At 44.9% G+C, this 21,452-nt stretch overlaps 1 protein-coding gene and 2 non-coding genes across 3 annotated transcripts in view; all 3 read left to right on the top strand.

The window, feature by feature from the left end:
• IPO7 (importin 7) overlaps positions 1-21,452 on the top strand; it is a 2,167,557-nt gene that overhangs the window by 1,095,511 nt on the left and 1,050,594 nt on the right. The gene's annotated exons all lie outside the window — the stretch shown is intronic.
• LOC122791862 lies at positions 14,804-14,987 on the top strand. The gene has a single exon (XR_006363218.1). It is a non-coding gene; the product is annotated as a small nucleolar RNA SNORA23 (small nucleolar RNA).
• LOC122791863 lies at positions 19,817-20,000 on the top strand. The gene has a single exon (XR_006363219.1). It is a non-coding gene; the product is annotated as a small nucleolar RNA SNORA23 (small nucleolar RNA).

Here is a 21,452-nt window from a genome sequence, read left to right as displayed (position 1 = left end):
CTGTAAACTATATGCAGCTGATCTTCATGTTTCACTGTTGCAGTCATTACGTTTGGGTTATCTGCTTGCAGGTAGCCCTCAGTCGGCCTAATTAACAAAGTCTTGGGTCCTGCGTCAGTTTCTGTCCCTTCCATGACGTCAGGTCGTCGAGGATATAAAACATGCAGCCGATGCCATTATATCAGTCTTACTTGCCGTGCAGTGCCTGAAGCAGAATTAGTTTGCAAGTGCTGGTCAGCCGACTCCTGAAATTTTCGTTTTCGAGTTTCAGAACCAAAGTGTTCAACTAAAGCTAAGTACCGCATTGGGGAAACTTTTTCTTACTCCGTACCAATGTCTGGAAAAGTTAATTGCATTACGTGTGGAAAGCAAGTACCTCATAAAGATTTTCATTCGTACTGTTATTCCTTGCCTAGGCCTTAACCAAGATGTACCTTGCTGTCAGTTTTGTGCTTTAATCAGCGGACTATCCATCTGTGTACATTCGCCTCTAAATATTTCGGTTCTCGATTTAATTATCCAGAAATGTCGGTTAGCCATCCGACAACCGGGATTCTGAAAAAACGCTAAGATAGAGACAGGCCGCTGAAATCCAAAACTGACGACGCTTCTCCTAAGCCAGTCGCCAGTACTCAGTGAGGCGCTTTCGCAGCCCCTGATTCCCGCTACGTCTGATTCGCAGGCCTCTACTGAGACCCATTCAGAGTCAGGTATGCCTTGAGATGCTTTAACTATGGAACCCATGGGTGTCGCTACCTTGGATGGGTCCGGAGCTGCTGTGCAAGCACCGGCTTCTGAGGGTGTATTCAGGCCTACGGATTTGCATATTAAACCAACGCCTCCTTTATTTGGGCCTAAATCTTGATCCATGTCTAAAAAACAGACGCCCAGGCCACATGCTCCAGGCCTCTAGGCCTAAAAATCCAAGAATGGCTGAAGATCTAATAACTCTTATCAGGGGTTGCCACCCTCCCCCCCCTTCTAAGAGGCCTAGGACTGAAGTTGATTATTAATCTTATGATCAGGATTCTGTTTTTTCTGATTCTTCTGATCTGGATTTGCCCTTATCTACTTATGAAGATTCTGATGCAGAGGACTCCATTCCCTCTGCTTCCCCTCCTGAGGATTTTTCTTTTGGGGAAACCTTGCATACTGTAAGGTAGCATTTCCACATTTCTAATTCAAAAGAGGCTTGGGGAATTTCCTTCTCATACCTCAGCATAGGCCTTTAGCTATTCCTCCTGTACTGGAAATTGTTGATGCTTTTTCAGAATCTAATTTGGCTCTTGATTCCCTGCCTCCTGCTCCCAGAAAACCAGACAGATACAGAGTCCCTGAGTCCCACAAGTTCCTTTTCAAAAATCCTATTGCAGATCCAGAGACTATTTCACAGGGGCCCAATGGCATTGAGGCTTCTACTACTAAAAATCCTATCCCTTCTGATAGAGGCTCTAGGGCGCTGGATAGATGGTGTAAGAAGGTTTACACTTTTGCAACCTTGGCCGTTAGGGCTTTAAACTGCCAGTTTCATATGCTCAAGTATCGGCAACTTGTTATTGGACTGCTTAAACAGAAAATGGTTCCTGACTCTGTGGAAAATAAAGAATTACAGGATTTTTAATGCATTCTGCAGAACAAGTTGGAAAACATACTTTGCAATGTGGTTTTGATTCATTAGAGGCCTCTTGCAGGGCTGCTGTTACTGGGTCTGTGCTCAGAAGGCATGCTTGGCTTAAGGAGCAATCTTTGCCCGATCATGTTAAAGCTAAATTGTTGGATGCTCCTTTAAATCAGGACTGCCTGTTTGGCAACAAGGCTGACTAAGATAAAGCTAAATCTATGCAAACTGTTAAAGGTTTTTTACAAGTTCAGACTTCTAAATTTAGTAGGCACTGGCCCTCTAAGAATTGGTCCTTTCCAGCCCCTTCCAGGTCTTCTCAAGCCAAACCAAGGCACAGCAAAAACCCCAGGTTTCAGTCCCAGGGGACACACAGAACTAAGCAATAGGGAGGTCTCCACTTCCAAGTCTGGGAATAAGACTCCGCGCTATGGTAAACTGTGTCATTGACTTTTAAAATTTCCAAGCACTTATCGACTGACTGCCCCTTTGGTGGGAAAGATTGCTCTCCATGCAAAGAATTGGGAACTCATTACCCAGGATAAATGGGTTTTAAATGGTGTCCAAGGGATACAGATTTCACTTCCACAAGTTGCCAACACCAAGTGGGTGGCCGGACCTACCCCCAAATCAGTGGCAAAGACCCAAAAACAAGTACTTTCTTAAGCATGGGGGGGTTGGCACCAGAAGAGGAAAATGGACAAAGTTTCTACTCTAGACTTTTCCTGGTACCCAGAAAAGACCATTCATGGCATCCTGTCCTGGACCGGTCTACTCTAAACACCTTTTTGGAGATTCCAAAATTCGAGATGCTGACTCTTCACCAATTACTTCCTATGCTAGGCAAAGACTCCTGGTTGGCAACACTAGATTTAAAAGAAGCATACCTGCACATCCCAATCAGCTCTGCCTTATCTACTGCGCCCAGGGTATTCACAAAGTGCCTAGCTCCAGTTATTGCATTTTGCAGGCGAAGAAATATTCAAATATACCCATACCTGGACTATTGTTTAATTCAGCCAGAAAGCCCGGACATACTTTTCAATCATCTGGCCCTTGTAAAAAGGGTTCTAACTTGTCTGGGGTACACCATAAACAAAAAGAAATCACACCTGTTACCATGTCAACAATTTTATATTGCTGGGAGCAAGCTTGAATGGCTTACCTCATGCCAGAGAAACAAATTCATTTGAAAACCTACTTCAAACAAGTGGCCAGAAAAACCCTTCCATCTGTAAGACAAATACTGCAAGCCCTTGGGGTTCATGGCCTCCTGCATTCTTCTAATTCAATATGCAAGACTGCATATGAAGAAACTACAGTGGTATCTAAAAGGCCTATGGTGTCAGCATTCTCAAGACCTAGTAACAATGATTCCTTTTCATACTTTGCCTACGCATAGTTACTTTGGTGGGCAGAGGCCTGCCACCAAAACAAGGGACCACCTTTCACACCACCCCCTACCATCCAAACCCTAACAGACGCATCAGACTACGCATGGGGGGGCTCACCTGGCAGGGAAGTGCATTCAGGGCAAATGGAACCCAAGTTAAATGCACCTGCGTATTAATCAAAAATAAATGTTAGCTGTACAGACTGCTCTGACAGCTTTCAAGGACCACATTCTTCTAGGACAACTAATGGTAAAGACGGACAAACAGCACTGTTACGTGTTACATAAGCAAGCAGGTGGGGGGGGGTACACTTTCTTAACCCCTCTGCAGACTAGCCATGGCATTGTGGAACACAGGCTTGAGCTACCAAGTGCACCTGCAAGCTCAATTCCTGCCAGGAAAATTAAATACACTGGCAGACGGGCTAAGCAGAAACCTCATGGATCCATACAAGTGGAAACTGGAACCAAGGATTTTCAACATTTTGAAAAGCAAATGGGGAGCCCAGATGTAGACCTGTTTCTCTCTCCCCAGAACTCCCAATTGGACAAATTTTGCACAAGGACTCCCCACAAACAAGCCTGGAAATTGGATGCCCTGTCCTTCAGCTGGAAAAACTATCAGTTTATCCCCCCCGCTTTCCAAAGTACTAATAAAAATCACAGGACAAACCAAGGATGATTTGTATTGCTCCAGACTGGCAGCGCCAACACTGGTACCCCCTCCTGTGCAGTGTCACGTTTATCTCTATGGCACCTGCCTCAGATTCCTTCCCTGCTGTTTCATTAGGTGAACCAGATTTTGTACCCTCCGCTTTTAACACTGAACCTTGCAGCCTGGCTAATTACTTAATCTCTCCTTTACCATCCCTCAGCAAACCTATGGATATAATTTTAGAGGCAAGGAGGCCTAGTACTAGAAAATCTTATGCTGAAAAATGGAAAAGATTTTGTGCCTGGAACCAAACTCAAGGGATGAGCCTAGCAGCGCCCAATTTACCTCAGATTTTACATTACTTAACTGAGATGTTTCACAAGGGCCTGTCTTAAAATCCACGCCTCAGCCATTTCGGCTCATTATAACACAGAACTTCCCCTCTTCTCTCATCCACTGCTCAAGCAGTTCCTCAGAGGGGCCAAAATTTTGAGACCACCCAGGAGAGCTCTAACCCCAGCCTGGGACCTTCTCTTTGTTTTAGAGAAACTCACTCTACTTCCTTTTGAGCCTGCTGCTACTGCAGACTTACAATTTCTTTCTTGGAAAACAGCTTTCCTTTTAGCAATCACTTCAGCTAGAATGGTGTTTAATTTCAGGCCCTTATGGCAGTGGAGCCTTTCATCATCTTTCATGCGGACATGGTGTCTTTCAGAACCAATCCATTCTTCATGCCCATGGTGGCATCCAGTGTGGCTCTTAATCAGTCCATTCATTTGCCAACCTTCTTTCCCAATCCACAGAATAAAGGGGAACTGATATTACATTCCTTAGATGTGCACAGAACTTAGATTTTACTTGGACAGGACTAATCCTCAAAAGAAATCTGAACAACTGCTGGTGGCATTTGCTGCAGTGGCAGAGGGGAAGGCTATTTCAAAGCAAACCTTTTCTAAATAAGCCATTGCATTCATTTCTGCTATAAGCACCATGGAAAACATATCCCTCAGGGCATCAGACCTCACTCCACCAGGGCTAAATCTACCTCTTACAGCCTTTCTCAGAGGGGTCCCCACCAGGGACATCCTAGAAGTAGCTACCTGCAGTTCTGTACATACTTCACCAAGCATTATCATTTGCCAATTTTCTCTTAAATCCAGAGCTGGCTTTGCCACTGCAGTCTTTGCAGGGCCTTATAGCAGGCTCTAATGCTATCTAAATTCCTCCTCCCAACCATAGCTTTGAGAATCTACCCAAATGTAATGACTGCAACAGTGAAACACGAAGAACATAGTACAGTTGTGTACACTTACCATAAATGTAGATGTTCAAGTGTATTCACTGTTGCAGTCCTGGTTACCCTCCCTCCAGCCCCCTAACTTCTTTTCGCTATACATCTACTTTCCTTTACAATGCTTAAAGGCTTTTTTGGTGTATTTGCTTCTTTGTTGGAGTTATATCCTTGTACTTTTTTATTTAATTGCTTCCCATTAGGGGGGCACCTGACATCTGGGGCAAGAAAAACTTATGTAATAGCATTGGCTGCATGTTTTATACCCCCTGATGACCTGACATCGTGGAAGAAGGGACAGCAACCGATTTAGGACCCAAGACTTTAATGAGGCCGACTGAGGGCTACCTGTAAGCAGATAACCCAAATTTAATGACTGCAACAGTGAATACACTCTTAAACATCTGCATTTATGGTAAGTGTACACAAATCTACTTTTTGGCAGTAGATGCCACCCCGGAGGTGGTGGTGGGGTGTTTGCAGAATTGGCTTTAGGGAACTGTTTACCGATTATTCCTGTTAGTGCTCCTGAAGTGCTGCCGATTGCCTGCCTCTGGAAGCAGTTAGGGGATGTCTATATTATTTGCCCCTATACGGCTGGACAAACATCACAAACTTTGTGCTAAAAATATTTTGAGATTACATTCCCTTTTCCCCTTCACCTCCAACTTCCACACTGTTACTCCCAGATGGGCCACCCATTCAGAAGGGGGTCTGCTGTTCAAGAAGCTCAAATTCTAGAGAAGTCATCCAAGAGGTCCCTGATCCCCGACCAAAGAAGTAGGATACAGAACTTATTCTTGCTTCTTTTTGGTGCCAGAGAAAACATGGGACCCAAGACCAATTTTGCATCTCTGCAACCTCAACTTGTATGTCAAGTTGAAGTTCCAAATGGTTATGGTTCAGTGTATTCTGCCACTTCTGTACAGTACATCCAATCATTACGTAGATCTGCATGACATGTATTCTATCAAAATGAAGAATCGCTCCAGGAGACATTTGTGCTTTTGGTGGGGGCCAACCATTAACAAATCGTAGTGCTGCCCCATTGGTCTCACCACAGCCCCCCAGATGTTTACTGTATGCATGGCAGTTGCAGCTGACCTGAGGCTGAGAGGATTCCAGGTGTTTAGTATTTAGTCAGTTGGCTCCTCACTGTGACAACCGATTCAGGCCAGGGGGATTACCTGCTACAGATCTTCAGTTCTCTGGGCATTTCAATAAACTAGACAAACTCCAACCTGATTCCTGTGTTGAATCTATTTTCTAAGTATGCAGCTGAACCCTTCCACTCAAGTTGCTCCCTACTTCTGCATCGCGTAACTTTTGAGGCAGCAAGTACAGGACTTGTTGCATTTTTCATCCCCTCTGGCATAGTTGGTTCTCAGATCGTTGGGTTCTGTTAGTGGCCATAATTCTCATTCCCTTAGCAAGATACTTTATGCGAGTTCTACAGTGGACCCTAGCTGTTCAGTGGTCCATTGTGTACCAGCTCTTATTCAATTTTCTCAAATCTACAGGATGCAGAACGGTGGATGCAGTCAGTTACCTAATGTTGGGCAGGTCTTTTTCTCTCTCCTCTCCACTAGCCACAGTGACCATGGTTCCTTCCCTATAGGGGTGGGGGCATTGTCAGGGAAAGATGGTCCAAGGCTCGTGGTCCCAGCAAGAGGTCAACCTGCATATTGGTGTCCTAGAGATGAGTAGTCCTAACATTGCAAGCCTTTCAGTCCATTCTTTCTCTCAGGACGATTGCAGTTCATAAACATGTCGGTGGTCTGGTTTATAAATGAGAAACCCTATCTTGCCCTTTGTACAGAGAGGCCATGAGAATTTGGGAATGGGCAATCTCCTCTTCATCTGCTTTCTAATTGCAGCGTACGTTCCTGGGATGCCAGTGTGCTAGCAGGTCCATTCTGACCTCTCACGAGTGGTCCCTCAGTCAAGCAATAACAAACCAAATTTTCAGCCATTGGGGCCAATGTTGCTGCAGCCTTTGCTTCTCCCCTAAACAAATGCAGCAAGTACTTTGCTCTGATCCCCCAAAAGGGGAGTCACAGAGGGGCGCTGTAGTCCAATATTGGTCCTCGCGATCACCTTTATGCTTACCCCCCACTCCACTTGATCCTGAAGTTTCGACAGCCAGCATGCTGAAGTGCTCTGTGATCCTCATTGTCCCCTTCCTACTTCGTTTGGTATGGTTCCCCTTTTTATGTTCTCACCTGAGGTATTCTCCATGGATACTGAATCCAAATCAGGACTTCATCTCTTGTGCATCAGAGCATCAAAAACCCAATATCTGCAGTAGTTACTTCATTTGATCTGCAACCTGTGGGTGTCGGATCCGGCAGCTTTCCAAGCTCCAAGATCCGAGCTCCTAGCTACTTCCCCCTACCCATAATCCCCTAGTACCAACCACATTACCTCAGATCGTTTTTTGTTGCGGCTAAAGAAACTTCCTTGTGAAGAGATCCTGGCTGGGTGAGATCATTGCTGGTTTTTAAACCAATTTTTCTCTCAAACTTTTTGTGTGTGTGTTAGTTTCCCTTTTTCTGCTTCTGCTAGTTTTTTGGGTCACTTTTTTGTAATTTATAACTAATTTATCTTCACTCCCCTCCCCCTCCTAGTGTTTGGGTGTGTGTGTGAAAGCTGTCAGAAGGGCCTAAGGTCATTTTCTCTAAATGTACTGAGTGTGGCCACAAGCTTTCTCCAGCTGATGGCCACACTCAGTGCGTTTTGTGCCTGGGGGCAGTCCATTTGTCAGAGGCCTGCCAAATCTGTGCGGCCTTTAACCCCCGGGCACTCCGGGATAGGAAGAACAAGCTGATCCTGACTGGGAAAGCTCCCCCAGGAGTCGGCTTCTTCTTCCTCTCCCGTTCGGGCTCCAGCTGCTTCAGCAGCTTCGGCGCCATCTATCCCCTTATCTCTACCCAGGACTCAACCTCCCTCATCGGGTTTGAGCTCTGGGGAAACTAGTGCCTCTTCCCTCAGAGAGAAGAGGCACAAGGATAAGGATGGACATAAGTCCCATAAAAGGCGGGCCGAATCTCATCCTTCGGCTCCGCCAACAAAACTATTAAAATCTCCCTCGAGGGTCTCCGGATCTCCCTCCTCTCGGCGCCGTTTGCCCTGTTTTTCGCCGGAGGAGGAGGATAGGCCTCCCTCGATCTTCGAGGCGGCCCTCCCGGCCTGCCTCTACTACTTCAAGGTCGACCCGAAGCATCTCCGAAGCAGATAATGGATAGGATGATGCATCTGTTCTTACAGACCCAAATGCAGATGGGGATGCTTGTCAGCCCCCTCTGGGGGGGAGTGCAGGCCCCATATTTGCCCCGATCACTCCTTCTCAGACTCGTTTTCGGGTCTCTGAGTCATCTGATCCAGGCCCTTTCGGACCCGGGGAATTGTCGGCGCCGATAGCGGTTGTCTCTTCGCCGACTATACCTTCGAGCTTGTCGGACCCAAGCTCTCGGGGCCGAGGGCTGAGCGTCGGATACGAGGGAGTTGCTGTGTCTTCGGCGCTGTTGGCGTCTGAGCATCCTTGGCGCCGACTGCATCGGCTCCGACCCCGATCCCTTCCTCGGATCCGAGGAGATTGCTCTCAGAGGCTGGTGAGAGTGGCTCTCCTTCGGCTTTTGAGGTAGTGGAGAGGGTACTGTCGAGGTCCTTCGGATCCACCCGTACCCCCACTGTATGAGGGTCTGTCTTCCATCATCCGTCCATCTGGACAGTCTGCCGAAGCCCTCCAGCTAGTTCCCGTGGAGGAACAACCCGTGGACGAGCCCTCTTCGGACAGTCCCACCGAGGAGGTCCCTCGAAAACATCGGTGCAAAAGAAGGCACCTGGACTCCCCCGAGTCCATTACCACAGACACTGACTTAGATGATACGGAGGGTTCCCCAAGGTCACCCCCTGAAGATGTCTCCTTTGGAGACATCATGGAAACACTGCGTATTAGAGGGGGGTGGTCAGCCCAAAAGCCATTCCTTGATGAGTCCGTGTTCCTGGAGGCCTTTGAGGCAGGCCCATCTACCTCCTGGGTGTCCCCTCCGGCCGACCCCCTGGTGGACTTAATTACCACCAGGGCTTGGAAGGAGCCCGACACCGTGGAGCCATTTCCAAGGCGCCCCGATAAAGTCCTCAGCCCACCCACAGATAGACCGTCTTGGGCCAAAGGAACCCCCGTTGATGCTATGTTGGTGGCGGCCACCAAGAAAGAACTTGCACAGGAGAGTTCTTCGGTTCACCCGCCGGATAAGGAATCTCGGGCGGTAGACCGGATTGGGAAGCGGATGTTTGCTTCAGTGACCTTTTCCATAAGGGCGCTGAACTATATGGCACATACTATTAGGCTACAGCGAGACTTGATTAAGGAATACGCTGCAGCCCCCCCAGAGTCCATGTCGGTCCCAGACAAAAAGGTTTTTGAGACTCGAATGGCCACTCTAAAATCCATCTCAAATACTTCTATGCGGCTTCTCTCCCATGCAACGGAGGGAGCCGCTAGAGCTAGCGGAGCCGGGTCGCCTTGCACGCCTCCTGGCTCCATCTGTGCGACTTCACGGACCCTTCAAGGCGCCCTTCAACGCCTTTGACGGTTCTGCCTTGTTTGGCAAAACTGTTCGCGATACACTGGTCCAAAGTGAAAAGGACGGGAAGACGCAGTCTGCCGTCTGAGTCCGCTTCTCTAGTCCCCAAAGATCCTTCTCTTTGAATCAGAGGGGACAAAAGAAGCTGTGGTTCCGTAAGTCTCAGCAATCCCATCCTGCTGCGGACCACTCGTCCTCCAGAGGCAGAGGAGGACAAGGTGGACGCCGGCCCAGAGGCAGAGGGGGGCCGCGTAATTTTGGGTTTAGAGAACCTTTCTCAGACAGACCCGCGCAACACCCCTGAGGGCTTGCCCGACTGTCCCTCTCTGGAGGCAGTCGGGGGGGGGGGGCGATTTTCAGAGCACCTGTCAAACTGGGAGTCCCTTACAACAGATCGATGGGTGCTCCGGATCATATCCAGAGGGTACTCTATTCCATTCATAAACCTTCCCCCCAAATCCAAACGCCTCCCCGATGTCCCACCCGATCAGAGGGAGGCAGCGGCTTTGGAAATTTCAAAGCTGCTAAGAAAAAGAGCCATCCAGCCCGTCCCCCCAGACCAGTCCGGATTGGGTTATTACTCCAGGTTCTTTTTGGTGCCAAAGAAAACGGGGGACCTCAGACCCATATTAGACCTTTCCGCCCTGAACCTGTTCATACCCAAAGAAAAGTTCCGGATGGTCACTCTCCAATCTATTCTCCCCCTGCTACTGGAGAACGACTGGATGTGCTCGCTAGACCTCAAGGATGCGTATTACCACATATTAATGGACAAACGATCCAGGAGGTTTCTCTGCTTCCGGCTCAGAGCCAGTCATTATCAATTCAGGGTTCTAACATTCGGCCTCACCTCAGCCCCCAGAGTGTTCACCAAGGTCATGGCAGTGGTTGCAGCCCACCTGAGACTCCAGGGCATTCAGGTCTTCCCTTACCTAGACGACTGGCTCCTCACCGCGACCAACAAGCATCAGCTCTGTGTGGCGAGAGATTATGCTCTGTCTCTGGCCCACAACCTAGGCATCTCAGTAAACGAGCAGAAATCCTGCCTGTGCCCCACTCAAGCCCTAGAATTCATAGGGACCAGGTTAGATACACAAATCTCCAAGGTTGTTCTAATGTCAGTCAGGCTGAACAGCTTGTCATACCAAGTGTTAGCCCTTCTTAGGATACCTGCTCCTCAAGCGGAGTTAGTCTTGAGGGCACTGGGGTCTATGTCAGCAGCGATCGGTCTCTCTCCATGCTAGTCTGCGAATGCGCATATTACAATGGACCCTTCAAGTCCAATGGTCCCTGTCGATCCACCCATTATGCATGCCAATCCCCCTGAGCAGGGTGTGCAGGGACTCCCTTCTGTGGTGGTTACAGGCGCAGGAACTCAGAGAAGGGAGCCCCTTTGTAATTCCTCCGGCCAAAGCCACGTTGACCACGGACGCTTCTTGCCTCGGGTGGGGGGGGGGCATTGTTCAGGCAGATCCGTTCAAGGCACGTGGACTCGCCTAGAGACCGCATTACATATCAACGTCCTAGAGATGAGGGCGGTGCTTTTAGCGTTGCAAGCTCTCCATGACCTTCTTCCCATAGGGACTATTGCAATCCAGACGGACAACATGTCAGTAGTCTGGTATATAAACAAACAAGGAGGGACCAGATCTTATCACCTGTGTCGAGAAGCCATGAAAGTGTGGGAATGGGCGATTTCCACCAACCGCTTTCTGATAGCAATGCACATTCCGGGGCGGTCCAACATATTAGCGGACAAGCTAAGTCGAGTGTTCCTCACTCCATACGAGTGGTCTCTGAATCAATCTGTTGCGAAACAGATCTTCCACAAATGGGGTCAGCCTTGCTGCGACCTTTTCGCTTCTTTAAACACAAAATGCAGCGAGTACTTCGCGATAGTTCCCCCCAGAGGGGAGACCCCCAGAGACGCTCTAGTCCATGCTTGGCCTCCCGGACTCCTTTATGCTTATCCCCCCCTCCCACTTATGATGAAATTCATCCAGAAATCCTGTCGGTTGGGGAGCAGAGTTATCCTCATAGCCCCATTCTGGCCTCAACAGATCTGGTTCCCCTTTCTGCGGTCTCACTTTGTGGCTCCCCCATGGATTCTGGATCCCAGTCCAGACCTAATCTCGCACCCAGCGAGATGCCATACCCCAAACCTGGTCAATCTCAAACTTGCTGCTTGGTTGGTCCAGTTCTATTAATGGCTAGGACTCCCGGTATCTCATCCCCCGTTAAGGCCATTCTGGTGGTGGCTCATAAACCATCTACCAGGAAACTTTACAACAGTAAATGGAAACGTTTTTCCATCTGGGCCAAAGATAAAGAATTGGACCCTTTTACTGTCCCTATTCTGACTATTCTGGACTTCCTTTCTCTGCTTTTTAGACAGGGAGCAAGTGCCTCCACAGTCAAGGTGCAGTTGGCGGCCATCTCCCATTTTCATGTGGGGGACGGCATAGGCTCCTTAGCATCTACTAAGTTGTGCAAAACCTTAAGAGGCGTTTTTCTTTTGAAACCACCGGTCAAGACTGTGGTTCCCCCGTGGGATCTCACTCTGGTCTTACAAGCCTTAACGAGACCACCTTTTGAGCCGGCGGCCTCGGTTCCGTTAAAGTTCTTGTCTTGGAAAACTGCTTTTTTAGTGGCTATTACTTCGGCCAAGAGAGTTCCAGAATTACAAGCTCTGTGTATTAAACCTCCGTACCTTATTTTTCACAAAGATAGTATGTCCCTCAGGACTAACCCGTCTTTCTTGCCTAAGGTGGCTACAGAATCAAACATTAATCAATCAATAAATCTTCCTGTATTTTTCCCAAATTTTCACAACAAAGGAGAATATACGTTGCACAAATTGGATGTACACAGACAACTGCGTTTTTATTTGCACATGACTAAAGAGTTTCGCAAGTCGGACCAGTTGTTTGTTTCTTACGCTAAATCAGCCATGGGCAAGGCAATTGCTAAAGTGACTGTAGCAAATTGGATCTGTCAGTGCATTATGCTGGGATACACCTCATCTGGGAAGCCAGCTCCAATTGGCGTCCGTGCTCATTCCACAAGATCTGTAGCTACCTCAACAGCCTTTTGGTCTAGGGTTCCAGTAGATTATATTTGTTCAGCAGCTACCTGGTCCTCATCTCATACCTTCATTTCTCATTACAAACTGGATATTATTTCCCGAAGTAGGGCTTCTTTTGGCTCCGCGGTGCTTCGGAATATCCTTTCGTAAGGGCCACCCAGGTTCTATAGGTTAGCTGGGGACTCTGTCCCACAGGTTGCAGATCAAATGAAGTAACTACTTCAGATATAGACGTTATGTACTCACCATAACGTTCCATCTGAGTAGATACTTCATTTGTCTGCAACCGACCCCCCCTGCCATCCCCCGAACCTCGGGAAAAGTCTCTGATCATTTGGAGTTGGTTTCTGTCTCGAGTTGGTGAGGCAAAAAAAACGATCTGAGGTAATGTGGTTGGTACTAGGGGATTATGGGTAGGGGGGAGGAGCTAGGAGCTCTGATCTTGGAGCTTGGAAAGCTGCCGGATCGGATCCGAGGTCGGATTCGACACCCACAGGTTGCAGACAAATGAAGTATCTACTCAGATGGAACGTTATGGTGAGTACATAACTTCTATTTCCACACACTTAAGCTAAGAGCTTGGTTTCTTTATTTCCAGTGATAAATCCAGGGTAGCTTCCCTAGTTCGCGACTTGAACTTGACCTCGCAGAAAGCTTCCACAAAAAAGGTCTAACAGGAAAATGGAGAATTACAATTTGGGCATTGAAGAATATTGATCCATACAGCTACTACGTCGGCTACTTTCGTTTGATTTCACTTTCATGATGGCACCAGTTTCTCCACAGCTGGTTGCCATTTCATGTTCATTCAGGAAAGGAATCTTTATTTCCTCGTCAAAGTTCTGCAAAGCCTTTGTGAGGGGTGTTTTTCTGCTAAGGCCTCCAGTAAGATCCTTCTCCCCCTTGGGACCTTACAGTTGTCCTTCAAGGCCTCACTCCGAAACCTTTCGAACCAGCAAATAGTTGACTTAAATTTTTTTCATGAAGATTTTCTTTGTAGCTATCACATCAGTCAAGAGCGTATCTGAACTGCAAGCCTTGGCTGCCGTACTCCTTGAACTTTTTATAAAGGGTTTCCTTGAGAACTATTCCATCCTTTATGCCTAAAGTTGCAACAGAATCCAACATTAATCAGTCCATTCAGTTGGTAGTTTGCTTTCCAAATGATTCAAACAAAGCCAATACATGTTGCATCTTATCTGCACAGGACAATTAAACACAGAAAACCTGATCAGCTTTGTATTCTTTTCTTATGTGGGACAAGCAGTATCCAAGATTACTCTGGCTAAATGGATAATTTATTGTATTTCTTCCTTTAATTTTCAGCAAGGGGTTGAATTCTCTCGTCCACCTGAATTCTCGTCTACTAAATCCATCAGTTTTTTCTGTTAGATGTGACCAAAATATGTGCTGCAGCCACTTGGTCTGTGATTCATACATTTGTTTTTCGTAATTTGGGCATTGTCTCCAGAAGCAGGGCATCCTTTAGCTCAGCAGCCCGACATTTCCTTCCTTAGAGGCCTCCCAGGAGGTGCTTACTCTGATCCAGTAGTGAGGAAGTAAGAAGACATCACTTATAGAAGTTGTATACTAAACATAACTTGGCATATCTGTTCATTTTCATTCCTGCTCTCATCCCACCCCTCCATCCCCAGCCTTGGTATCTTTGAAAAGTTACCTAGAGGAATTTGGAACCCATAGGTTCATAGTTGAGTTCCAGAATCTCTCATTCTGCTTTTCTGGCTGTATAACTGTTAGGATAGCAAACATGATCTGAGGAGTTAGAAAAGGTTTGATGCATTATAGAAAGGTGGAGCTTAAGACTGATCCTAAAGTCTAGTGAATGTGGCAGAGTTGGATCTGATGTTTGATCCGAGGACCTAATGGTGAGGAAGAATGAAATTGGACAAGACAGATGTCTGTTATGGTAAGTACATAACTTTTCTTTTGAGGGTGAGGTAGCTTTGTAGCAGTTACTTTTAACGTGTCATAAACTGTATAAAATCAAAAATGTTTAATGAACACATTTGGACACAATCTGGAGTTTAGAGCAGCTGTTTGACCTTTGTGGTTCACTGGCTTGATTTTTTACAGTTAAAAATCCTTAGTCTTACATCTTTCAGCTAATGTGTTGGTATGATCTCTGCTTTGCTATCATTAACATTGGCTATAGGCATCCTGTGTGCATGGTATACTGGTCCATGTTTAGTATTGCAGTCTACTTGCGTTTTGCTGGTAGAGTGTTGTGCTCACACGTAGCCTGCAGCCACAGAGAAACACGGGTTCATAGTACTGGTCTAGTGACATCTTAAGGATGACATCTACCACTGATCAGCCTCCAAACACTCGTACAAGATGTAGCAGTTATAAGCAGTTTCTTTTACTTATTAAACAGTTTTAATTTTTTAAGACTTATCTTGCTGTTAATGGCATACCACTGTTTTCTAAAGTTCTTCATGTACAACTCTCCTGTTCACTACCTAACAAATGCATTTTTCCTTTGGGCACGTTATTTCTATTACCTGTTGTAAACCTTTCAGATTGATCTGTGCACATAGTTAAGCTGCAAATGATGATCAGTGTTAAATAAAAGAAATGGGTTAGATAGATGGATGCAGATGGGTGGGTGTTGATTATACTCATATTTACATCCGTATCGATAAGTACATATGAGTGGTCACATATTCTGAAATACATATAAATATATAAATACATAAAAATGTAAATATAAGAATATAGAGATATGTATTTATTTGCCTTAAGCACAAGTGAGTGAATGTATGAATTTATCAGTTTACAAATTTATGAATTTTATTGAATTTATCAAATATATATATATACTTTTCATTATATTTTATTAAATATCTTATTAAACATTAAATATTTTATGAAATGTTAGTTTAGAATTTGTAAGTATTTAAAATGTTGAATGAAATGTAATTACATAATTGTACATACACAAGTATATAAAGATATAATTTGTGTACTTTCGAATTATCGTACATTATAATTATATATATATATTTTAATTACATCATATTTTACATTTTATATTTCATATAATACACATTGTATGGTTGAGGTGTATGTGTGTGTGTATATATATATATATATATATATATATATTTTTTTTTTTTCAAGTTTATATATGTTTATTTTTATGTACATATATTACTAGATCATAGGGATTTGTAAAGTTGGTTATCTTGTAATATTTTCCTTATTTAGAATACAGGGATTTGTAAAGCTGTCTACGTTAAAACAAATTTTTCCAGTCTCTCTTGTCAGAATGTATACGTCTTTAAGAAATAAAGTAATTGTAAGATTTGGCGCGCTTTTTTAGAAACAATGTATAAAAACCAGTCTTAGAATTTTTAGATGGTGTGAGTTTCTGAAGAAGTCCTGTATTCAAACGGGACGAAAAACGTATTTTTATTGTCAAGCGTTTTAATCCAGTATTATTAAAAAAACGGTGTTTTGCAGTCCGGCCGTGGCATTCTTTTTTCATTCGTTTGGAGATGACAGTTGTTTGATCTGTGCACATAGTTAAGCTGCAAATGATAATCAGTGTTAAATACAAGAAATGAGTTGGATAGATGGATGCAGCCATAACTGAAAGCCAGTTATTTTTGAAGATGTGGGCAAGGCAGACATTTCAAAGGCCTTTCGTGACTTGGGCACACTTGCATATGTGTTCATAATTACATAAGTACTACAGAGGGGTCAGCACTGTATCATTCCCTTTGCCGTTCACATAAACCTACTGTACTTCAAGGTCAGGCAATTTCCTCTGGCCACCTTACTTTACCAGTAGAAGCTCCTGGGCTGGACAGTCCCTTGGCAACATTTTTGGCCACCTGCTGTGTAAGAAGTTCTGTCAATTCCCCTTGTACCTTTGACTTTCCTACCCTTCAACACGAGGTCAAGATGGAATCTTCCTTCTTGACGAGTATATCTCCTACTGTAGGATTATGAAACTAACTTGCCCTAACCTTGCGTGTAATTCTGCAAAAAAAAACAAATCCCTTCTGATACAGCCGCCTATCCTGCCTATTTAGCCACTTGACTCAAGTGCCTGGATGAGCTATAAATGCTTCCATTCCCTCCAGTAGTTGGCCTATGGTGGGATCCATTCTGCTCTTCATTGTCTACTGCTTAATTCAGCTTGTTCCCCCTCCATTTGTCTATTGTAAGACTTATGATCAGCTTATGTCCTGTGGCTAGTGTTCCTTAAAATTTACTACTTACTCCATTGTTTGGCTTATGTCATTCCATCCTGGGTGCAACAAGATGGCCTCTGGATACCTGCTTGACTTAAGCCTCTGGATCCCTGTTTGACTTAATTGCTTGCTGTAGCAACTACCTAAACTGAGGCTACTTCATGACTGACAGCATAACCACTCGAAATAACATGCTTACAAATGCCCCACTATACAAATTCACATGTACCTATGCTTGCTTTTACAGTTCTGACTTAAAATAAGTTAAACCAATCTACTCCCAGCGTAAGCTTGATGCATGTTGTGGTTTTACTTGCCAAGCTGCTTCACATCATCCTGGGATACCTCTATCTTGTGGGCATAATTTGCTGCCCCCTATCTGAAATATGTAGTTTACCTGTTTTAATTTTCTTAAGTATGATCCTTACTTTTGCGCTGCATAAGTGGATTCTTATGGTGGTGGCAAAAAGGTCCTGGCTGCATGCTCTTCTCTGGTACTCCACAGCACTTCTGCCAAGTCCCAGCTTAAGGCTGCAAGGGTATCTTTTGACTTTTCCTTTCATGGTCTCTTGTTTACCTTTCCTTTCATGGTGTCTCGTTTACCTTTTTACATAAACTGACACCACATTCTAGAGGCACAAGCGTTCTGCAATGGTAGTACTGTTTATTGCCCCTTTTATTTGGCTGTGCTGTTCTGGGTAATCTAAATGCCCCATAGAAAGTCATAAGGAAGCAGACCTACAAGCTACCTTTTGAAATGGCATCCCAAAGTGTGTGCGATACCTTTGGCCCTGTGGAGTATCTCTTATCTTGCTTCATCTGTGACCATTTCTTCCCCTCTTAAATGAGCACACCCTTAAGGATTGTGCAGCATCACCCCAACGCATAGCGTGGTGAAGCTAGTCCAATGCAGGTAAGGCACTTCTAGTCTTGTCAGGACTCCAACATGTCCCTTACAGTTATATAAGCTCTAATCTGGTGAAGAATGGACCGTGTAGCTTCCCATCCTTTTTAGCTATTCTAATTCAGAAAATGCTGTATACCTTTGTTACATCATTCACTGAGGGAGTTGCTCATGAGGCACCATTCTCGTTCACCCTCTTCCATAAGTGACTTGGTGCTATACATGGTATTAGATTTAAATTGAGCGCCAACATTCTAAACTGGCCTTACAATTAATGATGAGAATCTGTTAGTGGGCTCACCAAACCTTAGTACATGCTGTGTTTTTGACAAGTATATTCAACGTTGATCTGAAGGAGAAATTTTGTTAACCTTTCCACAACCCCATTCCTCAAACTGATTTGTAGTGTGCACCACACTGAAGTTGCACCACCTGATAACTCATCTGATCTCTTCACAGTTCCATGCCCAGTGCCACTTGGAAGAACCCTAATTTGCCGTAGATGCTCATTCCTAGTCTTTGGCGGCCTATGGCCAAGCGTAGATGAACCAATAGTCCCAAACGATAGTGCCCATACAACATCTATAAATATTTCCAGAGTATAATTTATGGTGTCCTGCCATATTGAAATCCTTGAAGCTTGTACCAGACTCCTTAAATACCTCCTGTCCAGTGGTATCCTAGTCCTGTAATGCAGTTTCATACAACTTGATGCTGGCAGCCAAACTACTGAGTTCTAACAGTTGAGATAACCCTGCATGCAAAATTTATTATGTCGGTTGATTACCGTAATTGTCCAGTTTTACCTCAACACCTGATGCAGCCCTGTGCTCAGGTTTTGCACATCTTCAGTCAGCAGCTTGCATAACCTCTGCACACACTCATTGCCCAAGAATGAAAACTTGTTGGTTGCTCCTTCCTCTCTCCTTTTGGCTGCATCCTTGGCTCAGTGAACTTTGAAAGAACCATCCTGAAATTCCTTCCAAAGTATCCTCCTGCCCCATAGAGGTCCTGGGTAATGCACAGTGCTGTCCTCACCTGGCCTGTCCACTTTCATGCAGTACGAAAAAGATATTAAACTTTCAGATGTGGCAAGCACTGCAACAGCCCATCAGCATAATCTGTCTGTTGTACTGACCCTCAAATGCCATCTCTAGCCATCCCCATTTGAATTGATAACTTGAAGAGGCAGTCTCTTCACCTTTGCCATTAAAGCCCATGTGCCCATTTTTTTACCTTTGCTGTTGCCTCATTAAATGATGAATCACACACTTTATTCATAGACTCCCCTTCTGGGTATGTCATTTGATGGATGAGGTGCAATTTGGTTGGCTTTTTGGTACAAAACCTATGGTTGGTAGCCTAAACTTTTGTCTAGGAGGCTTAAGAAATGGAGATGCTAGCCTTCCTGTTTTCCTTCCTTGTCCGATTCTGTCTGAAGCAGCTGTAACTGCTCCCTCACTAGTTTAATATTTCTTGATTTTTTTTTTTCCTTCCCCTTTGCTGGACTCCTAAAAAAACCCTTAGTGAATCCCTTGAAATATAGCCTCTGCCTCCTTGCCTAGGTAATTTGGTAGCCACTTAATGTTTTACTGGTGTTGGGACTGTTTTATTATTCTTGTACATCTGAAGTGGCTGCGGGCCTCTAAACCATTGTCTTGTAAGCTGCAAACATGACTTTGTTGGTTGACCCTGCTTTTCACAAGCTAAGCACTGCTGAAATTTGCAGGTAAAGGGGTTCAAGCATTGGCCAAATTTGTTGTGGAAGTACCTGACAGCCTCCTTCGCATCCCCATGGCTGGAACACTAGTTGGTTTCATAGGTGTAGGCATACTGAAGATGAAGTAATTTTGTAGCAGTTATTTTTAAGTTGCCATATGACTGTTTTTAATCATTTTTTTGTAGTTTAAAGAACACATTTTAACACAATGGGCAGAAGTTAGAGTAGCTGTTTGGCTTCCCTTGTTCATTGACTCATTTTCAGTGCTAAATCCTTGGCCTTTCATCTTTTAGGTAAGTGTTGGTAGAAAGTCTGCTTAGGGATCCTTGGCATTGGCTGTAGGCATCCTGTGTGCATGGTATACTAGTCCATGTTTAGTATTGCAGTCTGCCTGCGTTTTGCTGGTAGAGTGTTGTGCTCACACGCAGCCTGCAGCCGCAGAGAAACAGGAGTTCATAGTACTGGTCTAGTGACATCTCAAGGATGACATCTACCACTGATCAGCCTCCGTACACTCCTACAAGATGCAGCAGTATTAAACTGGGTTTGGAGCCAATCCTCTGCTAAGACTCCGACACAGCTGGAAGTCTCAAACTTGGTTCGTGGCAAGGTAGGAATCCCATGATGCAGTAGTGCAACTCTCCAGATTTTGTTTGCCGTTTAACGAAGTTGAATGCACTCTTCTTGGCCGTGGCTAAGTTTTTGTCATGTTTTATTAGCTTAAACCTTTTAGGATTTATACATTAGTGTATTGTGTGCTGAGATAAACTAAGCTACATGCTAAATCTAAACTATCTCCTTTCTTGCTGATGTGTGCTGTTTTGTCGGGTTTTTTTTCACAAGTCTACATTTGCATCTCGTAGTTATTGTAGTGGTGCCTGTAGTGTTGTGATGTTCTTCGTGTTTCACTGTTGCAGTCATTACATTTGGGTAATCTGCTGGCAGTTTGCCCTCAGTCGGCATGAATAACAGTCGTAGGTCCTGCGTCAGTTGCAGTTTCCTCTTCCATGACGTCAGGTCGTCAAGAGAATAAAACATGCAGCCAACACCATTTTTTTCAGTCTTTCTTGCCGCGCGGTGCCTGAAGCAGAAGCAGTTCGCAAGTGCCGGTCGGCTGACTCCTGAAATTTTCACATTAGAGTTTCAGAACTAAAGTCTTCAACTAAAGCTAAGTCCCCATTGGGGAAACTTTTTCTTGCTCCTTATCTTTTGGCAGCCCCCTTGGGGGGGGGGGGATTAGCACTTAATGCTCAAAATTGGCAGTTAATTACCCAGGACAAGTGGGTATTAAACATAGTATCCCAGCGGGTACAAATTTCATTTCCATACTTTGCCAATTCCAAACGGTTGGCCAGATCTGCCACAAAATCAGTGGGCAAAAGTTGTCCCTCATGGATATGAGGGCTATTCAAACAGAAAAGGACAAGGTTTTTATTCAAGGCTTTTCCTGGTACCCAGAAAAGACCATGCCTGGCATCCAATACTGGACTTAACGATTTTGAACATGTTCCTGGACATTCCAAAATTCAAAATGCTGACTTAAAGGCATACCTGCATATCCCAATAAGGGAATCGTGCAGAAGATACCTCCGCTTCTAGGCAATTTTTTTTCCTTTCCCAATTTTCTGCACTGCCCTTTGGCTTATTTACTGCGCCCAGGGTCTTTAGAAAGTGCCTGGCACCAGTGATTGCATTCTGCAGACAAAGAATCATACAAATGTATCCTTATCTGGACCGTCTTATTCAAGCAGAGGACAAGGACACTCATCTTCAACATCTGGCGTTTGTAAAAAGGCTTCTCACATGCCTAGGGTACACAAACGAAAAGAAATCCCAACTGGTACCCTCAAATAATTACATTCCTGGGTGCAAGCTTGAATACAGCTGCCCAGATGGCTTACCTTACTCCAGACAAAGGCAACTGACAACATACTTCAAATAAATGGCAACAAAAAAGTTATTTGCAAGACAAATTCT

Source organism: Protopterus annectens, chromosome 17.part0, assembly GCF_019279795.1.
Source record: "Protopterus annectens isolate FY-2018-M chromosome 17.part0, PAN1.0, whole genome shotgun sequence".
Taxonomy (NCBI): domain Eukaryota; kingdom Metazoa; phylum Chordata; order Ceratodontiformes; family Protopteridae; genus Protopterus; species Protopterus annectens.
This window is presented reverse-complemented; position numbering and strand designations above follow the sequence as displayed.